Below are 13,062 nucleotides of genomic sequence, written 5' to 3' on the forward strand. Positions count from 1 at the left end.
GCAACCCAAGGAGAGGTCGCTATGAGTCGGGTCCGACTTGATGGCACATAACAACAACAACAACATGGGCAAAATATTGAATGATGCAGGAAATATCAAAAGAAGATGGAAGGAATACACAGAGTCACTGTACCAAAAAGAACTGGTTGTTGATCATCCATTTCAGGAGATGGCATATGATCAACAAACAATGGTATTGAAGGTGGAAGTCAAAGCTGCACTGCAAGAATTGGCCAAAAACAAAGCTCCAGGAATTAACAGAATATCCATTGAGATGTTTCAATGAACAGATGCCTTGCTGGAGACGTTTGTCTATGCCAAGAAATTTGGAAGACAGCTACCTGGCCAACTGACTGGAAGAGATCCATATTTGTACCCATTCCAAAGGAAGGTGATCCCACAGAATGTGGAAATTATCAAACAATATCATTAATGTCACACACAAGTAAAATCTTACTGAAGATAATTCAAAAACAGTTGCAGCAGTATATTGACAGAGAATTTCCAGAAATGCAAGCTGGATTCAAAAGAGGACGTGGAATGAGAGACATCATAGCTGATGTCAGGTGGATCTTGGTTGAAGCAAAGAATAACAGAAAGATGTTTACTTGTGTTTTATTGACTGTGCAAAATTGTGTGGATCATAAAAAATAATAGATAACATTGAGAAGAACTGGAATTCAAGAACACTTAATTGTGTTCATGAGGAACCAGTAAATACACCAGGGGGTTGTTGTTCAAACAGAACAAGGAGATACCGCATGGTTTAAAATCAGGAAGGGAGTACGTCAGGGTTGTATCCTTTCACTATACTTATTCAATCTGTATGCTGAGCAAATAATCCAAGAAGCTGTACTATATGAAGAAAAGCATAGCATCAGGATTGGAGAAAGAATCATTAACAACCTGCAACATGCAGATGACACAACTTTGCTTGCTGAAAGTGAGGATAATTTGAAGAACTTATTGATGAAGGTTAAAAACTACAGGCTGCAGTATGGATTACATCTCAACTAAAAGAAAATGAATACCCTCACAAGTGGACTGATGAGCAGCATCACAACAAATGGAGAAAAGATTGAAGTTGTTGAAGATTTCATATTACTGGGCTCTACAATCAACACCAATGGAAGCAGCAATCAAGACATCAGATGATGTATTGCACTGGGCAAATCTACTGCCAAAGACCTCTTCCAAGTGCTGAAGAACAAATATGTCTCCTTGAAGACAAAGGTGTGCCTAACCCAAGTCATGATATTTTCAATCACCTCATATGCATGTGAAAGCCGGACAATGAATAAGGAATACCAAAGAAGGATTGATGCTTTTGAATTGTGGTGTTGCTGAAGGATACTGAAAGTACCATAGACTGCCAAAAGAACTAATAAATTTGTCCTAGAAGAAGTGTAGCCAGAATGCTCCTTGCAAGTGAGAATGACCAGATTTCATCTCACCTACTTTGGTCACATTGTCAGAAGGGACCATTCCCTAGAGAAGCATATCATGCTTGGTAAAGTAGAGGGCCAATGAAAAATGGGAAGGCCCTCAACAAAATGGATTGACACAGTGGCTGCAATGACGGGCTCAGGTATGGCAAGGATTGTGAAGCTGGAACAGGACCAGACAGTGTTTCGTTCAGTTATGCATGGGCTTGCTATGAGTCAAAGCCTAGTCAATGGCACCTAACAACAACAGCAAAATTTTAAATAAACACACTCTCTGACCTAGAAACTCTACTTTAAGGAATCCACACAAAAGAAAAAAAAACTACTATATCCATAAAAATGATAAAGTCAATGAAGCATGGTTTGTAATTGAGAAAAAATGAAAGAACTCATTTTCCATTAATAGAGGAATGTTAAATAAATTATAGCACCATTGCCCAATCTTCTCTCCATATATTGTGAAGCATTATGACAACATCAAAAAGAAGGAGGCAGACTGCTTACTCATGTAGAAAGATGTTTGAGAGTCATTGTGAAGGAGAAAAGCAAGTTACAGACCAATAGAGGCCTATTTTGTTAAAAAAGAAGAAGTGTGACTGTGTACATCTCTAGAGCTACGTAAATGCATAGAGAGAACACTGGAAAAATGCATATCCAATTGGATAGTGGTTTCCTCAGAGAAGGAAATGAGGAGAAAAGAGTTTTTCATCTTTTGGTCTTTATGTATTCAAATATCTATATGGTTTGAATCTCAAACAAGAACAAAAACTCAAACTCACTGCCACCTAGTCAATTCTGATTCATAATGACTCCCAAGGCTGTAAATCTTTATAAAAGCAACTGCCTCCAAGCAGCCAATGCCTTAACCACAGCACCTCCAGAGCTCCTTTAAAATAAGAAAGCATCAAGTATTACTTGAATAATGAAAATAGAAAAGAATGGATGAAGAGTTAAAGAGTGGTTTTTGGTTTTGTTTCTTCCTTTTTCTTATATGTCTTTCTGAATAGTTCAAATAATTGCTTTTAAAATACTGGAAAGATTCGATTTCCCTAAATATTTCTTTCATATCAATTCCAGTGCCAGAGATATATCACTCATTCAATAGTTTACTCAAGGTGTGTTGCAAACAAAAGCCCATGTTAATCTTCCTTTCTTTCTGCCTTTCATAATTCCTTATTAAAGACAAATATTTCCTTTCCCATCTCTGTGGCTAAGATAAAATCCATTTTCAACTTGAGAGATTATGATATTTACGAGAAAAATGAAGGCCTGTTTTTGTTCATTTATTGGTTATCCATTCATTCATAAAGCAATCATTACTTGAGTATTCCCAGTCAATGTTACTGTTGCTCTTGTTAATTGACACCAAGTCAGTTCCAACTCAAGATGATATTGTGTATAACAGAATGAAACATTGCCCCATTCTGTGCCATACTCACATTTGAGTCCGCTGTTGTAACTGTGGTGTCAATCGACTTCACTGAGTGCTTCCTTTGTTTTCACTGACCTTGTACTTCACCAGAATGATGTCCTTTTCTAGCAACTGGTGTTTCCTGATGCTCTGCTCAAAGTAAGAAAGACAAAGTCTCATCATCTTTGCTCCTAAGGAGCAGCTTAATTGTATTTTCTCTAAGACATTTGTTTGTTCTTGGGGCAGTCTTCAGTATATTCAGTATTCTTCACCAACACCATAGTTAATCGCTATTACAAACGAGGAATATGATAACCTCACTGACTCTAATCTAATGAGCAAGGTAATAACTGTCAGCTAATTTACCAAGAAAGAGAAAAGAAAGTTACAATCTTTGATAAGAGCCATTTAAAAAATAATAATAAAAAAAAAAAGATACAGGGAGTTTTGGGCGCATCCAAAATATTATTCTGATCTCTCAGGAAAGAATTTCCTAAAGAAATGACTAAACAGAGATCCAAAATTTGAACCTGAAGCATGCTTTGCGGAGACTGGTGTGCTGGGGGGGGGAAGCTGATACTGGTGATATTTAATTCAACCATGGTGACTGAAATTCATGTGTACCTGTGCTGAGGACCGCCTGTATACATGATCTCCCGCTGCTCTCTTAGGAAGTTGGGTCCTGCTACCTGAAGGACATTTTGTTTCCCGAGAGCAAACAAAATGTTCATCTTCAGTGTAATGGCTTTTCACATGCTTACAAAACAGGATTATATAGTGGATAGAAACAGACAGGTTTGGGGTAGAAATTGAGTTCGATTGAAAGGTCTAGAAATGGCAATAAGAGAAGCAGTAGGATAAGGAAGAAATTTGGAAGAAAGGAGAGAAGCATTCTTACAGTGAGGAGACCATGTGGGTGGCTAGTCGGCAAGCAAAAGAAGGTGGTGGCTAGGAGCAGAGACAAAGAAAAGCAGACAGATGTGACAGAGCTTTGGCAAGTCTAATAGGGAGGATTTGACTGAGGAATCAGGTAGTAAAGGAGGGTGCCAATGTTGAATGCTATGTTCCCAGGCTTGTGTAAGTGAATGAATAGGGGTGACTTTCACTGATGCTAGGAGCACAGGAGGACGAGAGATGGAGGTGGAGAAGAGGCAGCGAGGCTCCTGAGCTCAGTCTTCAACATATCAAGATTGAATAGTCTTTAAGACAGTCGACTAGAGATGTTGATAAGAGATCACAGCAGCAGTCCAGAATGGAATCACTGACAGAGATAGCTGGGTTCTATCAAGTGGGACAAACCGAGAAATGAGTGACAGTCAATGACAAAAATTACCCAGCTATGACAGGACCAGACCTGGTAGCCATAAAGTCTACTGAGATAAGGCCCAACTGCCCTCTAGTGGAATCCAAGCCATTTTAACAGCCTGCAACAAGAAAACATTGAACTGATTTTCAAATTACCGTGAGTAGAAGCACTGGAAGCTTTCTGGGGAGAAAAACAGTACTTCAGAACAAGCATCTCTCTCCCTTCACAAGCTCTGGATAAAAAAATGTGTCGTTTCCAATGAAATCCAAAGAATAAAGGTAACTAATAGTTGTACTTTTGAAATATTAGTCCACAATCCCTTTCAATAATTCAAATATCCATCAGGCTCTAAATCCTGAAGGTTTGGGGTTGTGTTGTTTTATTTTGTTTCCTTAACTCATTTGGTAGCAAAACCTGTCTTGATCTGAACTCATTTGGTACCAAAATATTACTTGAATTTCCACAAGGTGGCATAGTGCCTAAGGCATTTGACTGCTAACCAGAAGGCTGGCGGTTCAAACCCACCAGCCACTCCTCGGAAGAAGGTTGGGCAATATACTTCCGTAGTGATACAGCCTCGGAAACCCAAGGAGGGGTCTCTGTGAGTCGGGTCAGACTCAACGGTTTTCTTTTGTTTGGTTCTGTTTTTTTTTTTTTTTTTTTATTTCTTTTAGTATGAATAAGATACATTCCATAGCAAAAGCTAGATTGATTATGGATGCTGACCCAGACCCTGATGAGGGTGTTACAAAACATAGAATGAGTGTACCTTACTGCCTTCCTAAATCCCCCCCCAAAAAAATCTCAATTCCAAATCTCAAAATATCCTGAGATCTAATTTAGCTAAATGATTAGGTAGATTATCAGTGGCAGAAGATACCCTAACATTTCCATTTTCGATCATAGAGATGTTCAAAGAAAGAAAATTACCACTAAGTAATTTTAACAAACACATGAAGACTCAAGGTGTCTAATATTGAACAGTAGTGTAACAGGGAATCTTAGCAAAAGGCATGAGCAAGTATTAAAGTTTGGCTTTCTTCTAGCAACAGAGTTAGACATTGAATTAGTTGCGATTGTCCTGATTGTGTGTGTGAGTGTGTGAGCGTGTGTGTGGTATGCCTATGAATCAGGAGACAGGAATCGACTGTAGATCCCTTCACTCTCTCCAACTTGCAAACCAAGGCAGTGGGTTTCCCTCCTTCAGCGTCCCTAGCAAATACACAATGTAAGACTCTACATCTTATATCTAGTTCAGAAAAATCTAGATGATATTTTATGCAATGATTTTCCCTTTAAAAAAAAAAATATGATAGAAAATTTGGCAATAGATACTGATGATGGTTGTACAACATGATTAATGTAGTCAATGTCACTGAATTGTACACATAAAAATGTTGAATTTGGAAATATGTGTTATATATATTTTTATCAAAATGAACATAAATAATACTAATAATTAATATTTGCCCCTAAAACCATGCCAACGAAAATACTGTGTGCTTTTAAAGGCTCCTTACTTCTGATATGAAAAATCCATAATAGTTTTATTCCTTGTGCTCTTCTGATAGTTGTATGGTCCGGGCCAGAAGCAAGTCAGGGCAAAGATATTGTTAAAATTTTTATTTTGTGTTATATGTACTAAAAACAAATTAGTTTAAAGTACAATATCTTCTCCCAAAAAAAGCAGTACCATAAATTCATTTAGAACAGAAGAATTTTGCAAGATGTTTATTCATTCATTCAAAATAAATTATTGTGTGGCACCTCGCATTGTCATGGATATGAGCAATAAGGTGAAATGTTCCTAATTCATCTATAGGGTAAAGGAGCCCAGGTAATGTTATCTCTATTTTATAGATAATAGAAATAAGACTGACAGACTCTATGTGTCAGTAATAAAAAGCAGGAGCAGAACTTCCCTACAGGCTCTCTACCATACATCTTCTGTCTGCTAACCTATGGCATACCACCTGCGCTGCTACCCTACATACCCAAAGGCAAAGGCAGACATCAGAGGTAAGGCCAAGAACAGTAGCAAAACAAACAAACACACTGTCATCGAGTCTGATCCGACTCCTAGCAACCCCTCCTTGGGTTTTCGAGGCAGTATCACTACAGAAGTAGATTGCCCAATCTTCCTTCCGAGGAGCAGCTGGTGAGTTTGAACTGCCAGCCTTCTGGTTAGCAGTCAAATGCCTTAGGCACTATGTCACCAGAGCTCCTAGAACAGTAGCAGCGGTGCACTAAAAAAGAAGTCACAGTACTGTCCAAAACACACACGTTCAAGCCCCAAAGTGAGAGGAACAACACCGTGCCCTCCTTAGGAGAGGGGAGGACGGACCTCTGGAGGACTATAATACCAAATACAAATGCACCAAAATTCAAATCTAGATTATTTTTAAATCTTTTCCTATACTGGATAGATGATAAAACTCTTTCCTGTTTGGCATATTTATTATAATTCTCTTCCAGGGTTGTTTTAAGGTAAACATTTGAGAAGAATCTTCTACTTAAAAATGGGAAGTAATCCCAAGAACAACCTTGATTTTCACAAAGTAAAGGATCTCACAGCACTTTGTGAGGGTACCAGATTCTCAATGATCAGTAGCTAGATGAGAGGTGTTTTCACAGTTTCTTGAAATTTTCTGAAGAAAGAAAGAGGCAATGACGGGATCACCAAAGGCCCCAGACACATAGTGTAAAGTCTGTATCTAAGCATATTGTATAGACAGGTACTCTGAGAGCTAGACTTGTTACATTTCTGTAAGCTTTTGATTCCCAAGGGCTTGAGACCAGCCAAAAATGCAGGTAAACAAAATACCAGATGAAAACTCCTCTACAGGAATGTTTTGGAATATCACACCTGGATTTTGGCTCTGAGCCATTACAAACAGAATATGTGGGCTTACTGGCATTGCAACAAGAATATCCGTGGGAGAAGTCAGGGGAGTATATGGCTTAGGGGCCTGATAATGGGATATGTTTTGCTTCTTATCTTCTGGCTCAAACTCAGGCCAGGTGGAAAGAGACTAAAAATGGCGGCCTTATTGTGGCCTCTGGGCTTGATAGTTTCCACACAGGTCCCAGTAAACAAGAATCCACCTCCCTCAAACAAAAGACTCAAAAGAGAAACTTGGAGCAAATTTCTGACAGATCTGCCAAGAACTCAATGGGCCATAAAAAAGAAAAATAAATAAACCAAATGAAAAAGGAAAGAAAAAGAATTGGGGAGAAAAAAGCCTACTCACCTTAACAGATGGTTGGAAACTGGCAGAAAGATTCTTCTTGTGGTAAACCTGTCTGGGGTCCTGAAGGACTTTTGTCAAGCAGTAGTCAATTAAGACTTGAAAAAGTCACTTACTACATTATAACATAGAGGGCAACATCTCAGCCTCAAGTAATCACACATGGAAGGTGGCTAGACATAGCTAGACTTAACTGAATATCTAACTAATAGATGGATGTTTGAATCCATTTCAACACCTTGCCTGTAAACCTGTCCTGTGTTTCCAACTTCCTGAGCTACAACCATCCTCTTGCGGCAGTGTTCCTCAAACTCAGCATCATTGCTATCTGGGGTGTTGAAGCTCTAGAGATGGCTCTCCCAAACCTGTATATTTCTACACACTATATGATCCTGTTTTGTAAGCATGTGAAAGGCCATTACGCTGAGGATGAAACTTTTATTTCCTCTCAGGAAACAAAATATCCTCCAGGTAACAGGAACCAACTTGCCAAAAGAATAGTATGGGATCATATATACAGGGTGACCTCATTTTGCATGGCACCAATATATATGAATTTCAGATATCATAGTTTAGTAATTCTTTGTTGTGGAAGTCCGTTCTGTGCACTGTTGGATGAATGCATTGAGTAGCATCCTTCACCTCTACCCACTAGATGCCAGTAGCACAGCCTCCCTAGTTGTGACAACCCAAAATGATTCCAGATATTGCCAAATCTCCCCTGGGGGGGGGGGCAAAATTGCTCCCCCATTGAGAGCACTGCTCTGGGCTGAGGGGTCAGACTAAGGGGAGTGAATAGGGTTGTACTAAGAGCGTGAGCTCTGGAGCCTATAAATCTGAGTGTGTCCTAATCTCATCTTCTATCTTCATGACCTTGAGCTAGTTATTGACCTCTCTGAGACTTGGTAGTTTTGTGTATACCAGCATAGCTCTGTTTGGATATTGTTGTTGTTATGTGCCGTCAAGTCAGACCCGACTCATAGCGACCCCTCCTTGGGTTGCCGAGGCAGTATCACTACAGAAGTAGATTGCCCAACCTTCCTTCTGAGGAGTGGCTGGTGGATTTGAATCGCCAGTCTTCTGCTTAGCAGTCAAATGCCTTAGGCACTATGTTACCAGAGCTCCTGTTTGGATATTGTTGTTGTTGTTTGGATATTAGGAGTGTTAAATGACATACAGCCTGGTACAGGGTAGGTGTTCAATTTTCAGTTTTCTTTCCCTTTGCTTTCCAAAAAAAAAGACAAAAACAAACCAGTAGCCATGGAGTAGATTCTCACTTGTAGTGACCCTCTGTGTCAGAATAGAACTGTGCTGCAGGGTTTTCAATACCTGATTTTTCAGAAGTAGATTGCTGTACCATTCTTTGAGACATCTCTGGGTGGACTTTCAACTGCCAACATTTCATTAGGAGCCAAGCTTTTTAACCATTTGCACCACCCAGGCAATCTCCTGCTCTCCAAGGCACTCTCAATTCAGAAACCCCTTTCATATTTTTCTAACCTATCTTCCACTCCTACCTCCAACAATTTCTCTATTTTTTCCTCTGGTCTGTGCATGTAGAACAAACACTGAACTAAAATTAAGAGATCTGGAATTATGCTTTAGCTTTGTACTTACTGGCCAGATAATCTTAGACAGTTCATTTAAGCCTCTTTTTGATTATCTGATTATTAAATCAATATCATCACCTTGGTGTCTAAAACTGTGTGAGGTTATTAGTCCCCTACTAAGAAGACTGACCTGGCTCACTATTGCTTTGTGAGTCATGGAAAACATAAGATTGCAGTCTCTCTTTACTTAACCAATTTTATATCTTATTAAATTGATTCTCAAACATGCCTATACATTAAGATGTCTTGTGAAGAATTTCAAAACAAAACACAGAGGCTTGGGCCCCACCCCCAGAGAGTCTTACTTAATACAGCTAGTGTGGGACTCAAGCAGCTGTAGTGTTTTAAACTTCTTAGGTGATGCTGATACATGGCCAGGATTGAGACCTACAGTTATAGACTCAGACTCTCCAATCCAGTTACGCACACCTGTTTACCATCCCTAATTATGACTAATTCCCTCCCACCTCCAAAGTTTTGCACAAATTTTTTCTCCTACATGTATTGCTTTCCCAACTTTTTTCAAACCATGGCCTTTTTTCTATTTCAAAACTAACTCCCTTTAAAAAGACTTCCCACTTTTCTTTGATGAGACTTACTTGCCCAAGGAAATTTTTCATATATATATGATATATGATGCTTGTTGTTGTTGTTATGTGCCCTTGAGTCAGACCTGACTCATAGCGACTCCTCCTTGGGTTTCCGAGGCAGTATCACTAGGGAAATAGATGGAATTCATTTTCAAACAAAAATAACCAACACTTTATGCAAAATCTGGCAATGATTACTGGTGATGGTTGCACAGCATGATGAATTTAATTGATATCACTAATTGTACATGTGAAAAATGTTGAATTGGCAAATGTTGTATTTTAGATAGATAGATTGATTGATTGATTGATTGATTGATAGATAAGCATGAGGAATCTGTACGTAGACCAGGAGGCTGTTGTTCGAACAGAACAAGGGGACACTGCATGGTTTAAAATCAAGACGGGAGTGTGTCAGGATTGTATCCTTTCACCATGTTGTTTGTTGTTGTTATGTGCTGAGCAAATAATCTGAGAAGCTGGACTATATGAAGAAGAATGTGGCATCAGGATTGTAGGAAGACTCATTAACAACCTGCAACACACTGAAGACACAACTTTGCTTGCTGAAAGTGACGATGACTTGAAGCACTTACTGATGAAGATTGAAGAATAAAGTCTGCAGTATGGATTACAACTCAATATAAAGAAAACAGAAATCCTCACAATTGGACCAATAAGCAGTATCATGGTAAATGGAGAAAAGATTGAAGTTGTCAAAGACTTCATGTCACTTGGTTCTACAATCAACACAATTGAAGCAGCAGTCAAGATATATGATGATGTATAGCATTGGGCAAATCTGCTGCAAACGACCTATTTCAAGTGCTGAAGAGCAAAGATATCTCCTTGAAGACTAAGTAAGGTGCATCTGACACAAGCCATGATATTTTTCATCACCTCATATGCACATGAGAGCTAGACAATGAATAAGGAAGACCGAAAAAGAGTCAATGCTTTTGAGTTGTGGTGTTGGCAAAGAATGCTGAAATTACTATGGACTACTAAAGGAACTAACAAATCTGTCCTGGAAGAGGTGCAGCTAGAATGCTCCTTGGAGGCAAGAATGGCCAGACTTCATCTCAACTACTTTGGCCATGTTGTAAGATGGGACCATTTCCTAGAGAAGTATATCATGCTTGATAAAGTGGATAGTCAGCTAAAAAGTCGAAGGTCCTCAATGAGATGGATTGACAAAGTGGCTACTACGATGGGCTCAGGTATAGCAAGGATCATGGGGCCAGCACAAGACCAGGCCGTGTTATGTTCTGCTGTAATTATGGTCACTATGACTTGGAGATGACTTGATGGTGCCTAACAACAACAGCATACACACACACACACACACACACACACCAAAAAAAAACACCTCACTGCCCTCCAGTCGGGTCAACTCATGGTGACCTCTCCTTGGGTTTCTGAGGCAGTATCACTACAGAAGTAGATTGTCCAACCTTCCTTCCAGGGAGTGGCTGGTGGATTTGAACCACCAGCCTTCTGGTTAGCAGTCAAATATCTTAGGCACTATGCCACCAGTGCTTCCCTCACACACACACACACACACACACACATTTTTACAAGGATAAAAAAGAAAATAATCAGCACTTACATAGTGTTGTAAAGAGCTCTGGTGGCATAGTGGGTAAGGCATTTGGCTACTAACCAGAAGGTCGGTAGTTCAACCCACCAGCTGCTCAGTGGGAGGAAGATGAGGCAATCTACATCTGTAAAGATTTATTGGTTTGGAAACGCAACAGGAGTTGCTATGAGTTGGAATCAACTAAATGGCAGTGGGTTTGTTTTTTTTATTTTTATATAGTGTTGTACTTCAGAGGAGAGAATCTGGAAGAACTTCTACAAATGATTTCGCCAATGAGAACATTATTTTGAACTTTTTATATTTAATTCTTGTCAAAGACAAACTATGAGCCATTCAAGAAAGACCATGTTGTGAGAGTTGTGAAAACTCTACAATTCATCTTCATCAACACTCCTTGTTCACCAGTCTTGGCTCTAAATATCTTTTAAAACTTTCTAAAACTCAAACCCATCATTAAAGGATGATTTATTGTTCTGAGTAATATTCAAAAATAGTACTACAAGCTCTGAACACAATTTCAAAAATGTTTTGAGCAATGGCAGCATTGTTGAAATAAGTGTGTAGTCTTCAAAGTTGATTACTTAGGTCTACACACTCATTTGGATAGACATAATATGTTTTGGAAAAAAAATTATCACTATTCAGTCACAATATCTTATTATTTTAAGTTTAATTACTACTGCTAGCTTGAAACTGTTTGATTAGAGCAGTGATACTCAATTAGGGGTGATTTTGTCTCCCAGGGGACATTTGACAATATCTGGAAAGGTTTTTTGATTAGCATTCCTGGAGGGGGTGTTGCTATTAACATCTAGTGGATAGAGGCCAAGGATACTGCTGAGTATCCTACAACAAGGCAAAGACAGCCCACTTGTTGTAGTTACCTAATGCTGCCATAACAAAGTATACCACAAATGGGTGGCTTTAAAGAACTGACATTTATTTTCTCACAGTTGAAGAGGCTAGAAGTCTGAATTCAGGGTGTGGCTGTCAGGGAAGATACTTCTTTGTCTATTTCAGTTTTCAGTAGCTGTCAGCAATCCTTGACATTCTTAGTCTTGTAGATGCATCTGCCATGTATGTCAGTCTTCATGTGGTGTCTTTCCCCATGCGTATGTCACTGTCTCTTCTTGTCTCTTTCTAGCTTAGAAGTGATTAAGTTTAGGATCCACCCTGCTCTGGTATGACCTAATTAACCTGCAAAAGAAAAACTCTATTTCTAAACAGGGTCTATTTATATACCAGGATTTCAATATATATTTTGAGGAGACACAATTCAATCCATAACACATCTCTACCACAACAAAAAATTATCTGGCCAAAAATGTCAATAGTGCTAATGTTGAAAAACCTAAACTAGATGTTTCCATTCTTCTGTGGCATGTCTTCTTGTATATTGTAAGCTATCTCTTCTCTCTTTTGTAGAAACTTCCTCACCACATCACTTAACACAAAACTGTATGTCAACTGGTGAAGGTGGGGAGAGAAAGAGGCAGGATGGATGCTATATGATTGCCTGGTGTGTTTTTTTGTTTTTGTTTTTTCTTAGTAATGGGAAATTTGTGATTAATCAAGAGTCACTGTCTCAAAAAGAAGGTGTGACAGACAGCAATGCTTCGATTGGGAGTGTAGACTCAGGAGCTAGCCTGCCTACATATAAATCTCAGTTCTATCATTTACTAGCTAAGTGACTTGGGGTAATTTACCCAACCTTCTATCCTCAATTTCTTCATCTGTAAAATGGGAGTAATGCTACCTCTTTGTGTAGGTTACCTAGTGCCATTCTAATAGAATATATCACAGGTGGATAGCTTTAACAGTTTACCCTCTTATAGTTTTGGAGGTCAGAAAC

Source organism: Orycteropus afer, unplaced genomic scaffold (genome assembly GCF_000298275.1).
Source record: "Orycteropus afer afer isolate SDZICR_OR568_19922 unplaced genomic scaffold, OryAfe1.0 scaffold00296, whole genome shotgun sequence".
NCBI lineage: Eukaryota > Metazoa > Chordata > Mammalia > Tubulidentata > Orycteropodidae > Orycteropus > Orycteropus afer.